General features: G+C 40.9%; 1 protein-coding gene across 1 annotated transcript in view; it reads left to right on the top strand.

Moving 5' to 3' along the window:
- The first annotated feature begins 389 nt into the window (after nt 1–389).
- fhip1aa (FHF complex subunit HOOK interacting protein 1Aa) overlaps nt 390–19,334 on the top strand; it is a 40,233-nt gene continuing 21,288 nt past the window's right edge. The window contains exons 1-2 of the mRNA XM_008286785.1: nt 390–613; nt 16,468–16,522. The gene's annotated coding sequence lies outside the window, so the exon portion shown is untranslated. The remainder of the gene's footprint in view (nt 614–16,467; nt 16,523–19,334) is intronic.

Genomic DNA, 19,334 nt, shown 5'->3' with positions numbered 1-19,334 from the left:
AAAATAAAATAATAAAAACTGAAAAATCCATAAAAGGAAATAAAAATATATTTAAATAAATAAAATTTAAATAAATAAATAAATAATTTAAAAAATAATAATAATGAAGTGCATCAGGCAAAAATACACGTCAAATGAAGTTTTAACAAGTGAAGTTTTTGGAAATGTCACCAATAATATAAATATTTTTGCAATATTTGGCTACTGTAGCTCCCCATCTACTTTCCAATATGTTCATACATGGTTTGCACTTTACTCCACTGCTCATTCCTCACGTGTTTCCCTCTCCTGAGGGAGACCAGAAGCCTGCAGCAGTGAGACGCCCTCCTCCTGTGGATGTCTGCCGGAGCTCAGGGGGAGGAGCGTCCCAGTGAGGATCAGCGCAGTGGCTTCACCTATGTGTGCGCCCCGGACCAGGTTAAGTAGCTCGGTTACATATCAGCTGCGTCCTCTTACCTAAACAGGGGTCAAGTGTGGAGCTGAGAAGAAGAAGAACAAAAAAAGAAACACGTTCATTCCTGACAGGACATATTTAGAGTGAGTTTGTGTTTGGAAACCTGCAGCTGATTGTTGCTCGACGCAGCTGCTTTACGCACTGAGGATCCGTCCGACGGTAAGAAAGAAGGAAAAAGCTGTAAACTTGCTCTCCGTTTTAGTTGAACTTGTGTGTTAACTTCTAGTTTCTCAGTGGCTCCTCTGGTTGTTTCACTCCTTCACTGTGTGATTGACATGTGCGGGTGGGTGCTGGAAGGGTTGGGTATCTCCAAACTGGCGCTCAAGGAAGGGGGAAAACCAGGGTTTACTGGGGAGATACCACGTCAAATGATGACTAGTTTTGCATCCTTTTAAAGTTAGAGAAGTGAAAACTCGCGTTCTGCCGTGTTCCCCTGTCTCCTACCATAGACACACACACACAGCAGACCCACCCTGTTTCTAGTCGCACAGTTTGGCAACCACAGGCAATAAAAGCAGTCGCTGCTTTACAACATGTTTGCATATCTGGTTTCATAATCTCACTGAAACCTGCAGCGTCATTAGAAAAGCTCATATCCACGTGCTGGTGTTGTTGTGGACTCCTGACAGAGTTATTTTACAGGCCACCTGTCCTGATTCACCTCAGGCTGCTGTTTGCATGGGCCTTGAAAGCCAGATATCCACTGTGAGGCAGCTACAGGTGTTGAGTTACCTGCAAACATCATCTATGTTTCATGACTGGTCATTCTGTGTGTGTGTGTGTGCGTCATTCCTATGCAGGTCAGGTGTTGTGTTCCCCCCCTGCTAAATCAGTGTACTTCACAATCACCTGATGTAAACTGAGCGTCTCAGGGCAGTTTTCAGGGAGTTAAGATGTCAGTCATGAGATGGTCAAACTAAAGAGCTGTGCTGTTCCTTGTAGAGAAATAATCAGTCTGAGTTGTTTCACCGCCATGTTCGTAGGTGTGTTTAGTGGTTTGGTACTTTGCTGGATAATCCAAGGAACTTGTTCATAAGATGAGGTGGACTTTCAGCAGTTTGGGAAATAAAAATCTTGTGATTTGAGTTTGAAAGTTTCACAAGAAGTCATATTTTGGGCCAAAGCTTCTCATGGCCTTTCTCGGTTTGTCATTGAAATAGTTTAGCTGTTTTCACAGGGTCAAAGTATTGGATTTCTGTAATGTGTGTGTGTATTGTAAATACAGTAGGGTTGCAATATTTATCTTCATAAATTGTCTATCTGTCAATTATTTGTGAAGAGTAACAAAAAAAGCACATCAGTTTCCCAAAGTTTTTACCTCCAAAGTGTTTTTTTTTCTGCCAAAAGCTCCAAACTTGAAGCGATTTTGTTTTTTTATGATAAAGGTGAAGGTGATAGCTGCCAGTTCTCAAGTTTAAAGACCCAAAACCATCAGATGTTTGGCAGTTTTTGCATGAAAACTGGCTACAATAGATAATCAGGGCCGCTGCTATAGCTCAACTGGTTGAGCTGGCGACCTATATACTGGGACTGCAGTCGGTCGTGGGTTCCAATCCAGCCCATTTGCTGCAGGTCCCTCTTGCATTGTTCTCCCCACTTTCCTGTCTCTCTCTTTACTGTCCTGTCAAATAAATGCAAAAAGGTAAAAATGAAAAAAAATAGATAATCAAAGTTACAGGTGACTGTTTGATTAGTTTAAGTGATATTCAGCTGTTTCAGCTCTGCAATATACTGCACATACACATCTCTCCAGAAAGTACTTGAGTGACACAAATGTGACAGACGCCCTGCGTTTATCTGTCATTTACTGTTTTTTGATCCTGCTCTGAATTAATACACTTATTTAAAATGTATAATTTTTTTTGAGTCTTAATGAAAAATGCATTCTGGATTATGCATTAATTTCCACTGACACGTGTCAACCTTTTGGTTCTTTCTGTTTTTGAGCCTGGGGCCATTTTTGATTCAAAGGTCCCATATTGTGCCTTTTTTCGGCAAATGAATCAAAGTCCCACATGTCCCCACAGTGCGTCTGTCAGGTTTTCAGCTCATAATACTGCTAAGATGATTCATTTCACCATGACTGTCTAACCTCTGGTTTTAGGGCTTCTCTAAATGGGCTGTGTTGCTCTGAAAACAATGCTGTTCCTGCCCTCTTCAGGAAGAACAGGCTGTCAGTGGAGCTGTCGATCACATTTAAGCTCGACAACTATTGGTTAGTTAGGCGGGGTGAAGTTTTGCTTGCCTGTACAGCTGGGAGGCTGTTTAGTTGTGGGAGGGCTTGAAAGAATCGATATTTTAATAGCTTTTTTTTAACGCCTCCAAGTTTATAACAACAATAAAAAAATATTTTTCACCGCATTGCACCTTTTAAAGAACCAGATGTTTGACATAAGATTCTGAGCACACGTACTGGACTTTCTTTGACACACCTTGCGGCCTTCATTGGTGGATGGACTTGGCCCAGTGGTTATCACGTGACCGGTGGAGAGTTTTCTCCACATTCCCCACACAACCCAGTATTTATTTATTTATTTTTATTTAGCCTTTATTTAACCGGGTATACGATGACCTCTTTTTCAAGGGAAGCCTGGCCAAGACAGCATCCTGACAAACATTGAAGTTACAACAATTAAAAACTAACAACACATAACAACATAAGTAAAATACATGCTAGATGTAAGCAACAAGATTAAGAGTTTGCATTGAAACAGCAAGTATGGAGGTGCTAAAAAATCTCTCACATGGTTTTTAGGGGTTTCAAGAGTTCCTTTAGAGTCAACGTGTTCTGCAGTGAGTTCCAGCCAGCAGGTGCAGAGTACTTAAAACAGACCTTTGGCACATTTAATAAGTACAAATCATTGGACTGTAAACCATAATTGCTGTGAGTTTTAGAAATTGAATCGCATAGATAGTGGGGGAGTAGACCTGGGATGGCTTTGGAAATAAAAGTATACCAGTGCGTAAGGCGGCGCGTCACCAAAGAGGACCACTCAGCTTGAGCATATAAAGTGCAGTGGTGAGTGAGGGCTCCACAACCCATGACAAACCTTAAAGCACCGTGATAGACAGAATCCAGACTTAGCAGACAGTTGGTAGGGGCATTCATATATAAAAGGTCGCAAGCACAGGGAGAAAGGTGGCAGCAACCAACTTTTTCCTGGCAGCAAAACCAGTAAGCGGCCCCGTGCTGTCTTGGGACTGAAATGCCAAACTTGGGTCACTTCTGTCAAACTGTTTTATTTTGAGAACAAGTGTCCTCTGCAAAACATCTGCATGTCATCACCAGATGTGGCCACGATGGTCTCTGAAGTGGTCTTTAAAGCGCTCTTCATGTGGCTGATGTTTAAAGCTGTTGAGCACACAACCAGTGGCTCACTTCAGCACTCTGTTGACAGCTGGGCTGCTCTGCAGGAGTGGAAACATATCAGGACCCCTTGACAGTATCATCACTTAAGACTTAGTTAGGCAGCTTTTTCTTAAAGTGCTGCCACTGTCAAGGATGTAAAAGTGAGAGGTTGTGATGATAGAAGGGAATTTGTTTACTGTGGCTTGTTGTTTTTTTCCAAAGCTGCACTTATTCGAAACCATTTTATAGTGAAACCTCTCTGATGCTATCCAAATTTATTCAGTCTGATGTGTGTTGTACATAATTAGTTAGATGCTGCGGGGGCTCTACCTTCTAATCTGTTCCAGTCCAAATACTACAAGCAAATATTTAAATCGCCGCTATCTCTCCCACTTTTCATAACATCATCCTAAACACGAGTAGGCTGAACATAAATGCTGAAATGCAACAAGAGTGCAAGTGAAGTGTAAACTTTTTGAAGTGTTTGGAACAGTTTCTAAAGGAATGAGAGGAATGTATGGCTAATCAGTCATCTGTGTGATTACTGGTGATGCTCAGAGGGGACTCAGATCTCACCAAGCGTTCAGAACTGCAGACGTTTGCACGCAGGATCTCTGCGAGTCTCCGCTGCAGCACGGTAGACGATGAGTAATGGTCACACTAATGTGATTAGATGTATGGCTTCAGGTCACAAGTTTGGTGATTGGGATCAGATTTGTGTTATCTTGTTTGTTGGTGCCTCTACTGCTGAGAAATATTTCATACTAGATTTTCTTAAATCGGAGAATTAGGTCACTTTGATAACAGGCAGGCGATTGAATGTAGATATTTTAAAAATTATCATGTTTCTTCATAAGATAAACAGTCAGAAAGGACGTGAACAACGTAAACTTGTGAGAATTTAGAGCAGAACAGGTGCAGTAGTCGCCATACCAGCAGGTGTTTGTGTGTGCTTCCCCTTCTCGGCCTGAATGAGCCGGCTCAGCTCTGTCTCGTGGTTGGGATTAACTCCACCCTCCTCACTCGCGCCCTGACGCTGACCCCGAACAGTGACAGACAAACATGCTACACAAAGTAGCAATGGCAGCATTTTATCTGAGCACAAAATGACACGTTGCTTCAACTGAACTGCTCTATGATTCAAACAGGCATTCCCAAATATATTGTGGCGTTTTCTTTTTGCTTGCTCTCTGAGACCCACTCTAATGTCTGCAAATGGTAAATATGTAGCTGGAGTCAGGAGGCAGTTAGCCTAGCTTAGCATAAGCTGAGAGCCTCCAAATTAAAAAAAAATATACCTATAAATCACTCTTATGCTAATCAATGAGCACATACATCTCATCGGATTAATCTGTACTGAACAGAAAAGTATTTAAAAAATGTTTTGGTGTTTTACAGGAAGATTCGTGCTGCAAGTATTTCTTATGAGTTTGAATTTTTGTTTGTGTAAAGATTAAACAAATAATATGCGTTTAATGAAATAGCTTTTTCGTGGACATACAGTTCTTTGCAAAAGTTTTTAGAGTTTGGATTCTTATTAGTAACACAATAAAATCAGGGAGGCATCAGATCAGTCCAACATTCAACATTTATCAGTGGCTACAGGAGTGTAGTTTGAACAAAGTTTACTACCGTTAAGAGACTGCAGAGTTAGACAGGTGAGTGTACTCTGCTTGTTTAATATATATGTACCATACTGCCTTTTACCAATGAACTCTGGCTGATGGGAGATGTCCATGCTTGCTTACTTTTGCTGGCTCTTGTAAGTACGACTTGCATGTGAAGCTATTTACAAGTGAGACACCGGTAATTACAGTAACTGCGATATGATGGCAAAGCAGAATCAGTCTGACTCACCAGATCACTAGACCTTCCTTCACCATAGAAAACACTAATCTCTGAGAGCGTCCTACTGCATTGAAAATTTTAAGCTTAGTTGAAGATTAGGCTCGTGCAATATGGCAGGTCCAATTGGTTCTTTTGGTAAAATGCCATTTTGATATACAGTTGAAACCAGGAGTTCACATACACAGTATAAAAAGACACATAACCTTTTTTTCTTACACTGACATTAAATCTGACTACATTTTTCCAGTTTTAGGTCAGTTGCCAAAATTATTTCTATTTTGCTAAACACCAGAATAATGAGAGAGAGTATTTTTTATTACTTTCTTCAAAGTCACAAGTTTACATACATTTCCTTAGTATTTGGTAGCATCCTCTTTAAACTGTGTGACTTGGGTCAAACGTTTTGGGTTTCCTTCCACAAGCTTCTCACAATAGTTTCCTGGAATTCTGGCCCATTCCTCCTGAAGGAACTGGTGTAACTCAGTCAGGTTTGTTGGCTGCCTTGCTCCACACGCCATTTCAGCTCTGCCCACAGATTTTCTACAGTATTTGTGATGGCCACTCCAAAACATTGACTTTGTTGTCCTGAAGCCACTTTGTAACTAATTGGGCGGCATGTTTAGGATCATTGTCCATTTGGAAGACCCATTTGTATCCAAGCTTTAACTTCCTGGCTGATGTCTTGAGATGTTGCTTCAGTATATCTATATTATGTTCTTTCCTCATGATGCCATCTATTTTATGAAGTGCACCAGTCCCTCCTGCAGCAAAACACCCCCACAGCATGATGCTGCCACCCCTGTACTTCCCAGTTGGGATGGTGTTCTCAGACTTGCAAGCTTCCCCGTTTTTCCTCCAAATGTAACGATGGTCATTATGGCCAAACGATTCAATTTTAGTGTCACCAGACCACATGACATGTCTCCACAAATGAAGGTCTTTGTCCTTGTGTGCATTTGCAAACTGTAGTCTGGTTTTTTTCTGTTGCTTTTGGAGCCATCATACCTGAGCGTTAACCACAGAATGGTATTATATTTTTTGTGTTGCTCTCTGCAAAGTTGGCAACATAACAGTAATTGATAACATGAGTCTTTGACTTGACTACATTATCAAACAGAATATTGTGTATTGTTAATATTGGAGAAGGGTACACTAAAGTTTCAAGGAGGAAATGCTCAGTCATGGTGTTGACTGCTTGCTTTTCTCATGATCATCAGCATATAAAAAACACCAAATGGACATATTAAGAAGCCAAAAACTTGATTTTCACTGTAGGGGATATCAAAGAATTTTGCATCTGCATGCTCAACTAAAGATTCAGAATGGTGGTTTATTGGTATCAGCATCTGTGATATTGGCCCATTTGTTGGTTAGGCTCTGATCCAACCCAAAGAATTGCCCTCATCCACCCAACCAAACACTGTGGTGTGAAGAGGAAAGATTCCTACTGAAGCTGGTTGAACCACTTTCAGCTGGAATGCAGGTTCTAGCAATTTTGACGGCGCCTACAGTTTGTCTTCTGCTTTAGAAAATAATTTGTGCAGGTGTAGGGGCCCGTATATCACTGTGACCAAAAGTCAATGGATATGGATGATGCAGAAAGATGTGCTTTGCATCTCTTTTGCCTTGAAAATTAAGAGTGAAAATAATGACTGTATACTATAGGAAGAATGTGTAACTGCTCAAAAGGCTAAAACAAACATTTTTCTTTCCTCCACTGATCCTGTTTGGAAGGAAAAGAAAAGTTAGCTTTGAAAGGGTAAACTGAGTAAAGAACATGACTGCATTTAGCCACATGTAAGCAAATATTTGACACAGCTAAACCTGGGGGGCATTTTCGTTTGCATGAAAATAAAAGTCTAGTTTTTGAGTTTCGCTGTGACTCACAGCTTTTGAATTTGGTTCCATTTCACACCAAAGCCCTTCTTTTCATTCATTCAGCTTAAATACACTAGCGTGCTTCTGCAGTTTGCTCTCATCTCTCTGATAAACATCTCTGAAGTTCACGGACACGGCATATCTTCTGTCCTGCCTCCACCAATCCACATGCAAACATGGCTGCTTTATCAGCAAGTGAGACGTAATGCAAACGAGCTCCAGAGGAAGCAGCAGGAGCAGAGATAGGATATACCCACACAAAACACAGTCTTATCACTGACAGAGGCCTATTGTGGTGTGGGGACAGGCTGAAGTCTCCCCATGCCAACATGAAAGTAGGAATGATGTCACCAGCCCACATTGTGTACATACAATGAGGTAATTTAACCTGATAGGGTCAGAGAAAAACAGGCGCACTGCTGGTTAAAGAAAAAGGAAGGAGGTCGTACACACAGAGGTCATGCTTTAGGTAACACTTCTGCAAATCTGGGGCAGGTATAATGACACAAAGAGGAGTTTACATCGCACTGTTACACACATTCACAGGTTTGTGATGCCCTATATTTTCCATGTAGAGCCGTTACCAGGTTAAACTCTTAGATTGTCCAGCTCTTTTGTTGTATCAGCAAATAGCCGCAAACCCACTGACACTCAGCTGTATTTAGTGTTTAGCAGTAACACAGTTGTGAAGCCAGTAAGTGGAAGAAAATCTCGTTCATTTTGCCCTTAAAAAAGGTTATGGCACCTCTACAGCTTGGATTAGTATGAAACTCTCGTGGTTCAGTCCAAATGATTACCAGCAATACAAAACATTTGGTTCCTTGATCGAAAGTCAAAGCGACAAGTTAGTGTACATGGAATTAACTTTACATCCTAAAATGGTTTTCGGCAAGAAACCGCCATTCTCTCATGCGATACACTAATGGCACCACATTTGGTTAGTGACAAAGTATTCTGATTGCCTGCCTGTTTGATTTGGTCCTCTGGCTGACTTCTTCTTCTTCTTCTTCTTCTTTGTCAATGGCAGCTGAGGGTCATGGGTATTGTAGTCTGTAGACCTATCCACTATGTCAAAATGTTGGACAACAAAGGATTTCTTGTAAACAAAGGTGAAAAAATTAAAACTGGTGGCTATGACATAAACTTACAGGGTTGTTACATTATCCAGCAGGGCACCTTAAATGGAAAATATCAAAATGGGAACACAGCGTGTGGGAAAGCACCTCTTGAGCCCTTCCACTTCACAACTCTGTTAGCAAATGCTAAACTAAGAAGCTAACAGTGGTAGTATATGAAACATCAACTTTCCACTAACACAAGCTAGGTGCAAGTTCCAGGCATGTGCTAGTGCTAATTTGGAGTTGCGAACTTTCACAGAACTGGTTCACCTTTTCACACACCAGAACCACTTATCACATCACTGTATATGTGTGTATACGCCTCTACTTTCCCAGCAACGCTACTAACACTAAGTAGAGGCTTGCACTTGACAGAGTTCTTAATCCCACTCCTGCTTCATTTCTGACCATCACGACCTACTTTAAAACACATTCACACATGCACAACAAAGAGTTCTTCAGTCTTCTCCTGTCTTAAAGGGAAAAAATAAAAACTAAAGAGATGCATACCTGAGATTTTACTTCGACTCAGAAAACGGAGCAGGTGTTGCCTCAACCCATACTGTACTGGATTTAATGTACATCAGCACTTTGCACGTTTGTTGCATCGAAGTCATCTCTGTCATTAACAGCTGGGAAATTTCTCTGCATATCAGAGTGGAACTCGCTTTGCTTTTGTATCGTAAAAGCTCACTTAATGTTCTTTTTAACCTAATGAGTTGACTCTGTTCTTTTGGTTGTGGTAAATCGCAGGATCTAGAGCTTATTTTTCGACCACCTGCAGGAAAGTTACAGCTGCCTGCCCCCATGAGATCCCAGTGTGGTCCTCTTGCACCAAACACAACAAAAATGGCCAACTGTATCGTCTCTTTTACTGCTTCTGCTTTGATTAGACAGACAAGATGCACCAGTAGGTCTGTTTTTCCAATGGCAGTCATTACGTTGGTTAGTAGTTGGTAGTTGGTTGTTAGTTGTCATAGTCCTGTCCCCGTCCCTGATGTCAGTTTAAAACTTGCAAAATACCAGTGTCACTCTCGAACCAGTTAACCTTGTCGAGAGCTGATTCTTTAGCTGTTGCAACATTGGTATGAGATGGGGCACCGGCTCTGAACGGGTCCTCAAACTGCCTCGGTGGAAAAGCAGCTATGTTAGCATGCTAATGTTAGCATTTAGCCAGAAAGAGCTGGCATGGCTGCAGACTTATTATGATAATTGCGGCTGATTTTGACAAGTAGAACACAAAATCATCCACAAACTATGTGACACCAGAACTTCATGTAGAGTCATTATGTTGTAATATGATATGTGATAAGTGGCTTGTAATTATTGACATTTTTTTTTTGAAAACATAAACAGTGTCTGTCTGAAAGTTATGGAAAAAGCATGGAAATTATTAGTCATCTGTGGTCCTACAATGTTCAGTAAGGTTACACCTAAAGCCCTGGGTGGTGAAAAATCAGCAACCATACACTGTACATGCATCAACTTGTGCACATTCAAGTGAAGGGTGATATCAGTCTGCCAACTATAAGTGGCATGCCTCTCAGTCTGGAATAACACTTCAGGCCTTGCAGATGAGATGCAAAGTTGAATATTTTTGATGTAAACATTTGGGTTCTTATGTCCTCTTTGTCTACTTAATATTTAGAGCTCAGTTACTGAAATGTTGTATTTTCCTCTTCAGTCTTTTGATTCTGGTGTTCTTATTGACCTTTTCTTTTGCAGTCTCCTCCTTTTCTTTCCTCCGAGCCAAACTGAGCACCTGTGCTTCTGTGTGTGTGTTTGGACATGTTAATGAATCTCGTGTCTGGTGCTCACCGAGCAATACGGTAGGAACAGCCTGTTTCTGGAACCAGTTTCCAGACGAATACAACAGCCAACACCCTGCTAGCCTTCATGTGCATGTGAAAATCCACAGACGTGCTGCATGGAGCAACTCTATCTGCTTACATAACATAATCTTATCTCATAAGCTCGTTACGGTCATTGTTCTGCACATGTTGGGCTTGTGATGTTAAGAGAGGGTTATGCCGGGATAGGTCGTGAATTGTAACCTTTGTATGATACAATAAAATGAAACTGATTTTAACTGCAGCATGATATCAACATTATGATAAAAAGCCCTGCAAATGCTTTCATCCATTTGCATCTCTGTCAACTTTATTTTCATTATTTTAAGAGTCATAGCAAGAAAAATCCAATTTAACTTGAATTCTTCTTGCTTTTTTTTTGTTTTTTGTACAAAGTTGTTCAGTTAGTCTATGAATGCAAGGATTGGGAGCAAGGAAATGACACACAGTAAGGGTTTGGCCTTGGAAACCAACCAGTGACTCAGTGTTGAAAGCATCTGCACCCTTTTACTATCACGTCAGCCCAAATGTGGAGCATTAAACAACAGTTGCTGCTTTAATTGATAGTAATGTTCCTCTGCTTCTGTTATTGAGATTTTCCACCACTTTTCTATGATGTTGTCATTACCAGTACATCTCAGATGGAGTTCAAAGTCTACAGAACAAGACAGTTTTCTGGATTACACAGACTTTATTTCAGTAGTGTTAATTTAAAGTTTCAGAAAAGTGTAACAAGGAAATTACTGCTAAATATCTTTCTCATAAACCTTTCATGCTTACCTCCTGCTTTTCCATTTGTCAGAAGTCCCTAATTAACTCAAATGTTATCTTGCTTCATTCAGGGCAGGTCATGCTGCAATTCTGACATTTACTTGCTGTCAGAAATGTATAATTTAGGGGGTGAAATATTTAAATACTGCCCACACTGTGTGGTTACCACTTTTGTTGCCTGAACAGAGCTTTTCTCACAAATGTGCACATCTGGGAGAAGTTATGTCCTCATTTTGCATCTTAAAAGTTTGGGACCTTGTGTAATTCCAGCATGTCTCCACCCGACATCCACCTCAGCAGCAGTCTAAGTAGCCAATATAAGACCTGTGCAGGTTTCTGGATATGCTATCAAGAATTTGGATTCTGCAAGTGCCATGTTAGCCCAGCGGTTAAAGATGTTGACCCTGTTTGAGTCGAGTCGGGCGTCTTTAATGCAGGTTTTCCTCGTCTGTTCCCTAGTCCTCATTGTGTTTCTGCTAACAAAGACATACAATGCCCAGCTAAATATCAATGCAATTGTAAATATGTGATCTGCTCTGAACTCGTCGTAATCTGACACTCCTACAGATGAATGGAGCGGCGCAGTGGTGGTTAGTGTCCCTCCGGCTGAAGGGAATAAGACAGACACAGATAAGAAAATGAATGGCCTTTTCCTTCCTGCTGTGTTGTTTATTGGATGAGGACGACGAGGACTATAAACACTCAGGCCCGGTTCTATCTGGCCTTTCAGTGACTTCACCTGGAGCCCTAAATATTTAAGCAGCTACTATCACTTTAATGGGCCTGTCTGTCATTGTGTTACCATGGCCACTGTAAATTTCTTCTCCGTGAGTGCGACTGTCGGGCGATAGGGTGATGACTGTTTCAGGATCAGGAGAAATGAATCTAAAGTGGATGTTACAAATAGAGCAACACTCAGGGAATTTTAGAAAAGAACTGCACTCATATGTGTTCCTCATAGTTGATCAAATTCACCCTGGAGTTTAAAACTCCTGTTTAACAAGAAAGCTGGTTTTTAATCTAAGTGAAAGGTGTGTCCTACCTTCCAGCTATTTGTCCAGACCACACCTTTGTGTATGAAACCCTCTGGGATGGCAGACAGCTGACAATACCAGAAACCAGATGAGAAAAAAATGACAAAAGCCCCAGAGGCGAGCATTTCTTTCATTTCATTGTGCTTAGTCTCATTATTCTGGGACCTAATGTCCTCTTTTGAATCTTCTAAAGCCGATCTCAGAATTCATGTTTACAATAGGACTGCTGCTCCATTCCCACTCAATAGAAAAGGGGGAAAATTGTAGTTTCCAGGTGTATCTGTGTAGTGATAATGAATAATTACATAACAAGTGCAACAATTTGCAGCCGGCAGTGCAGGAAAAGTGCTCCATGTCTTAGTAAAATTGGGTTTCTTGTAACAACTCCTGGCTATTACTTAATTAATTGTTCTTAATGATGAACCTTTCCCGCTAATGTAGAGGAGATGAGTTTGCAGCCTGCCCTAAACTGCCAGGTCCATTATTTGGAGCAGCACCCAGCAAGTGTAAAGAAACCCGGCAGAGCTTTGAGCAATGGTGCACTCTGTCTGGCAAATTAGTTGTAACAAAGACAAGGAAATTCAATTTGGCTGTGTTACAACTTTTGATTAATTGTTATTTTTCGTTTGTGTTTTAGTGCGGACATTGATCACCTCAGACCCGCAGGAATAAACAGAGGAGCTCGCTAGGGAGTGAAAACTCAAAAACACCTTCATACACAAACTTTGCCTCATGTATGTAGCACATCATAAGGGCAAAACTGATGTCAGTCAGTTTAAATTACTGCAACTTTTGGATGTAAGATGTGCACATTATAGTTTGGATACTAAAATGTAATTCTGATTTGGGATGTTGCTTCCTTGATTTGCTGCTTGATGCTGCCTAAAAAGAAATAGTTTGATATCTGGATGGAAGGTAGAAACTAATCCAGTGAATTATTCTCTACAACAACACACTGAAAGACACTTACAATGGCATTTATTAGTACTGGCATTGTTTCAAAAATGTCAAATATCCTCTTATGTAGAAAAAGAAAGTAGCATACAGTCTATGGGTGTAGCTGACTGCTACTACCACAGAAGTCTGTTCTTCTCTGTCCTGCCTATTGTGTCTTTGACTCCAGAGACATGGAAGCTACAAATGTGTGTAATTATCAAATTGCTATAATTGTGTAATTGGATATTACCAAATCAGGATAATCCAGTGAGGCATGTGTCATAATGAGACGAACACACACAGACACAGCGCTGCATGTAAACACTGCAATCACAGGAAAGTATTTCAGAATCAGCTCACAGATTCACACACACAAAGGATGTGTTTTTAACAGCCTATGCTTTGACATGTCCTCTGCCATCCCTCTACTGTATTTCAGGTTATTTTGAGCAAGTAGAGCAGTGACTTCTGGGTAACGGTGGCCTCTCTTTCTGTGTCACATTGTGACAGCAGGTACTGTGAATGAGACAGGAATATCGGTCAGGACTTTCAGCAACAGGGCTTTTCTAGATTAGTAAAAAAGCACATTTTATTCCTTTGAAAACAAGCAGATTTCTTCTGTGCTGGATCAAAAATTGTATATTTTAGCCGGATTGTGTGGAGTGTTATAAGCTGCTCAGTCTCAGTGGTGTTGTATTGAGTTGGTAAATCCAAATCTTGACCTATTTGGCTGACAGATGAAGACAGAAATGTACTGTAACAAATGGAGCATGTTTGATTGGAGTCATTGCCTGTGTATTGTTGTCTGAGAGGAGATAATCACTGCTTACGCTAATCTTGCAGTTTGTTGTGCCACTGACTACACAAAACAACCGAAAAATCAGAATTTGGAGGATTTTTTTCAGTAACCAGTGAGCATCAATTACTCACACTTAATACTTACCTGACACGAGCAGAGGGCAGCAGAAAATTAACTTGAGAGGCAAAGCGATGATGATAAACAGGTGAACCAGGGAATGTGAGGAACAGCATGGCGATGGACAGGGTGCTGCAAAGTCCAGTGCAGTCCAAGTCTCCAGGCAAAATCTCATACAATGTACTTTATCCTCTATAATAATGACCCGTTTCCTGGTTAACTGCACATCTTCAGGCGTGCTCATGCACAGAGGGAATTAATGACCCAAAAATTGTCCCTTGAACAGTCAGCATGTTAATATTTGTCTATCACAATATCTTTGGAACACCTTTAGGAAATGGTTTCCGATTTGGTGCAAACATTCATTTTGATTCATCGGAGTTTGGTGGTTGTAGGTCAAAGGTCACCATGACCTTATAAAAGACATATTTGGTCTTTATTCATGCATATGTTAATTATTACAAAATTTCACACAAACATCTTATGCGATTAAATGATTAAGTGATGCTATTTTATATCGAAAAGGTCAAAGGTTAACTTCACAGTGACATCGTCATGTTCTGCAACAAGGCTTTTTGTCATTGTTCAACGTCATAACTCAGGAACAGATGAAGAGATGGATGTAAACTACAACCTGACAAGTTGCAAAGCAGTTATTTAAACCAGTACCATCTGAGTGTTCATTACGGGTTTCTACTCTTGTCAGATGGTCAGTCGTTCAGTTGCTGAATGAAATATCTCGATAAATTAAATGGTGCCACCATCAGAGGATCAAGATTTGTCCTATACTGCATCAGTTTATCCCTAAATAACTGCAAAACTAATGATGGTTCCATCAGCTTCAGCTGAACTTGTGTTTTGTGCAGGTTATTAGGCCAAATGTTAACCTAAGGGTGTGATAATGGTAAACATTATGCTCAATAAATATTAGCATGTTAGCATGTTGATTTTAGCATATAGCTCAAATTGTAACCAGCAATTATGATGTAATAGTGGCAGATTTCTTGGTGGTGTCATTATATCTGTTATAAGTCATTATTGGCTGTTGCCTCGGTGATTTGGCTGAGTCATTAATCTTTAATTAAATCCCTTCTTAAAAATAGAGACTAAGCGAACCACATGTCAACTTTGAGTTATGTACTGTTGACATAGGACGTATGATTACACAGCACCATCATCTCTCCTGTTATAAATTACTACATTTTGTTTGCCAGCTGATGCCTCTCTGGCAGCCTGGCAACCCCGTCCTAAAATCTGCCGTCGGCCTATAAATAGGGAAACTAAGTCAAGTTCAGAGCAGCATGCAGATTGATAATTAATCACAAGGTTGCGTTTCCTCCCGTCTTACATGTCGAACAGTCTTGAACACGACAGCAAGCTTAAAACTGCTCCCAATGTTATTTGTATGCACAGCGATTAGGTGGTTTTACACAAGGATGTCTGCCAAATGCATGTAATGTAACGTTTGTGGAGTCCGACTCTATAATTTGCTTCTATATTGTGCTGTTGGGGGGTAAAAAAAAACTGTGAGAGTCCTGGGCAAGACACAAAACCAACCAGAGTGTTTGATGACTCGTCTTTAGCACGCTCACCCACACACAGACACACACATCACCTCTTTCCATCTGTCTCGGTTTCTCCTTTTACACAACGTCACGATTTTAGGAAACATTGCGTGTTGTCCAAGAAAGCCACATTTTGGTGTTGTTACCAGCCAGAACAACAGCAGAGGGCAAAAATAGAGCCCCGAGATTTAAAAACAAGTATATGATATCGTATGACAAGAAACTAGAGTTGCGAGGCTGCTGCGTTGTGCGACACGGTTCCCACGATGGACGGCGCTCACGTTGGTTGTAATGTTGGTGAGGAAATGGGCCTCTCGCAGCTGAGGAGGACGCCGGTTGCATCACAACACTAATTGGAAGGGACAATAGTGTTATTCTCCTGTGAGGGAGGGAATCACGAGGATGTGGAAGAGATTAATTCCTGCAGAAATGTTGAGCGCTGATGTACGATTGGCTTAACTTTTACGCTTTATACAACTTGTTGTCATTTTGATGTTCCTCCTCCTTTTCTGTAGACTTTCTCTCAGCTGTTTTTCCTATTTTTTTTTTTTTTTAACTCCCTCCCACTCTCACTTCCCCTCCTTCACTCCCTCCCCGTAACCTCCTCCTCTCCATCTCCATCCAAGTGGCGCTCGGAGCAGCTTACTCATGTCCAGTCACTTCCCACCATGCCTCGCCTCTTGCACGGACACTCACTTCCTGCTGCTTCCTTGACATATCTTTCAATTCTCTTTGTTTGCGACCACAGGACAAGAATGAGCTCCCTGTCTGCTTAGCGACCTGTTAAAGATGGTTCAAGGAAGGTAAGAAATCCCCACCAACACCACACAGTCTGACACACACACACACACACACACACACACACACACACTCCACACTGCTTTCACATTCCTTCACAAGAATCCAACCAGCCGGCACGCTCTCCTTAACTGAAAGCAGATGGTGGATGTTTGACTGTGTGCCTTGTTATGCCTAAAACTCACTGGATGGTGGGGATGTTTCTGTGGTTCTAGGGCAGAGTGGATTCAAAAAAATAAAAATAAAAAAGGGGGTGAGCTGCGATTGGTTGACAGGCACATTTAGGGGCAGGACTGGGAGCTGTAATTTGGCGTTGTGGTCTGCAGCTGCTGGGTGTTTTACAGTTGATCCCCTGTGGTGACAGAGTCCGTATCGCCCTGTGTAACGTGAGTGCCTAACTCCGTCCTCTATTGTGTTGGTATTCGGAACAGGGGCACTGTGTTGTGTCATTGTTTGTTTGTAGCCATGCTGATGGCGGGAGTCTGTCAGGCAGTTGGGTTCAGACTGACATATGTCAACAACAGCTGGATGGACTGTCATAACACTTGTGTGTGGTTCCCAGATGATGAATCCTGAAGATCCACCACCACCACCAGATCGACATGTGCAGTTTTTGAGGGAAATATGTCAAGAATTGTTGGATAGATTGCTGTCAAATTTACAAGGGCTGCGGCTAATGTTTTCACATGGTTTCACTTTCATTTAATCTGTAAGATATTTTCTTGATTAGTTGATTAGTTATTTAGTCCTTAAAATGTCAGAGAATGAAACCTGCTGGTCAGTATTTCCCAAGTTTTGTCTTCTTATGTCCACAACCCAAAGTGATTCAGTTCACTGTCATAAAGGAGTGAAGACGACTAATGTTCAGTTGAAAGGTTAATCCATTAGTCATTGTTGCTCTGTTCAGTTCATACATTTCTGTTACCAGCATCATGATTTAAAATAATGTAATTTTTTGATTATTTCTTTGGTGCCATGATCAGGTAAAAAAAAACATATGTCCACTTCTATTCGATATCTACGATATATCTGAATGTGTGTCCATGCTGGAAGAGGAAACCCCCCTAAGTTGCGAGAAGGGTGAACATTGTAAACCTTACATCTCCTTAACACTGTCATATCAGCATTGTCATTGCATGAATGTTAGCATAGGCCTACTGATGACATTTAACTCAATGTACTGCAGTGCTCAAGTATCACCTCAGACTGTTTAGCGTTTCAAAACAAGTTTCATTAACTGATTCATCATTTCCTGTAGTTGCAGTCTGTGTTTCTATTTGTCCACTAAAATGGATTTGAAGCTCAAAGCACTGCTGTGCCATGACTGTACACACTAGTAGACTGTTTATTTTTATTTTTTAGTCTTTGGAGAATTCATATAGAAGTAAAATGATCAACGATTAATTATCAAATGCATTTGGTTCAGACTGCAAGGAAGAAAACTGGTCAGAATGATCATTTTACCTTGAGTTACCTTTTGACCAGTGCCTTACTTACACATACAGACGACATCTCATGCTCTGTACTCTGAGTATGAGCTGCTATGGACAGGTGCTAAAAGAGTTTCATGATGTAAACTGAATCGGCTGAAGAACTCTTTGTGTCTGTATCAGTTTGAATTTTAATTAAGCAGAGTTTACGCTGCTTCTGTGGTAGAACGACAACCACAAACTGTAAACATTTATTTATTTGAAATAGTTTTTGCACTATGTATTAGTTTTAATCATGTGTACTTGTAATGATTTGTAGTCAGTAGGGCTGAATGATATGCAAAATTATATTGCAACTGTGATATTTAGTCACAATTTTGGTTGGAATGGGGTTAAATTTCACATAAAAATGATAACTGTGATTTGTTTTCTTTTCTGAATAATACATTTATATGCTGGAGCACCTGTATAGCACCACAATGCTTCATTTAAACTAGTATGTTGCTACACATTTTAACTTTTATCAAAAAATTGCAGCAATTGCCGTAGTGTGATTTTGATAAAGTGCTCAGCCCTAGTGCTCAGTATTGTCTCCTGTCTCCTGGTGTCGTGTGTCATTTGTGAAAATAACAGATTTTCATACATACTGTCGCATCCACTGTCTGCAAACACAGGAAACATCAGGAGTTAAGTCACATCCTGACATCCTCTCTCTTGAAGTGTCTGGAAACATGCAAAGTGTAGCAGTGACTTGTCCTTTATATTGTTTTAGCTCCATAGCAGCTCATAGTGTATGTTCCTGTTTTATACAGCACTACACTCCCCCTGTTCGCTGTGTTGTTTTGGCAGAATCAATCTTTCCAGTCCTCTCCAAGGGAAACAACAAATTAGTTCCTTTCTGGGGAAAAAGTGGGCATCCTCCAAATTTCCATGGTGCCAGTGTGAGTGTTGGAACTGCTCTGCGAAGCTGCCCTCAGGCTATTTTCAACTGCAATAGCATATTTTTTTTTTCATCAAATCAAGCAATATAAACGATGCAGACTTTGCTTGCCTAAAGATGTTGTAAATGTAATCGCTCTCATCCAGAAATAAAAGCAGCACATACCCAAATCATGTCTGATCTACAAAACTCTTCCTTCTCTTCCCCCTCCTCGCTCCCAACACTCAGCCAAAGCAGTTCACACCCAGTTGCCATTCGCCGTCTGATGTCAAAAAATGTTTCAGTAATGGGAGTGATGTCAGGGGGCTGCAGGAATCCACTGTGGGCGTCCGAGGTATTCCAGCAGCAATTTGACAGCTCAGTCTGAAGTCCAGAGTGCGACAGGCTGCTCTGAAGTGGAGCATGATGCGTCTCTTTCTCTCCGCTACTGAATCATCTGACTTCGCC

This window comes from Stegastes partitus, unplaced genomic scaffold (assembly GCF_000690725.1).
Source record: "Stegastes partitus isolate 25-593 unplaced genomic scaffold, Stegastes_partitus-1.0.2 Scaffold470, whole genome shotgun sequence".
NCBI classification, from domain to species: Eukaryota; Metazoa; Chordata; class Actinopteri; family Pomacentridae; genus Stegastes; species Stegastes partitus.
The sequence above is the reverse complement of the archived record's forward strand: the minus strand, read 5'-3'. Positions and strand labels throughout refer to the sequence as shown.